This window comes from Plasmopara halstedii (assembly GCF_900000015.1).
Source record: "Plasmopara halstedii genome assembly, contig: Scaffold_444, whole genome shotgun sequence".
NCBI classification, from domain to species: Eukaryota; Oomycota; class Peronosporomycetes; order Peronosporales; family Peronosporaceae; genus Plasmopara; species Plasmopara halstedii.
Genome location: NW_020187364.1, coordinates 323,685 through 324,046, shown reverse-complemented (window position 1 = coordinate 324,046; position 362 = coordinate 323,685).

The window sequence follows — 362 nt, the reverse complement described above, 5'->3', positions numbered from 1 at the left end:
GCCGCGTGGGGTGTATTCAACGGCCGCTGAATGCTTCCATTGGTCTATTAAACCCGATAAATTGTCTTTGAAAACCTTGTAAATACCAATGTCACCAGCTTGAACGTAGGGTGTTAAGCCTCCCGGCACATGGCAATATCTCGCTGGTGGCACTGAGCTTTAATCTTCTTCGATATATGCGCTCTCATCGAGTCCCACACAAGAGCTTTTCCCGGAGAATCCAGTACAGGTGGACATACACGGTCAATCCAGCCTGATAGCAGCTCAGAATCGACCCAAGCTTTGGGCTGATTAGCCATCCACACAGAGTTCACAGTGGATATAGCGCGATTTCCTTTCTTCTCCGTCCAAATCTCGAGCGG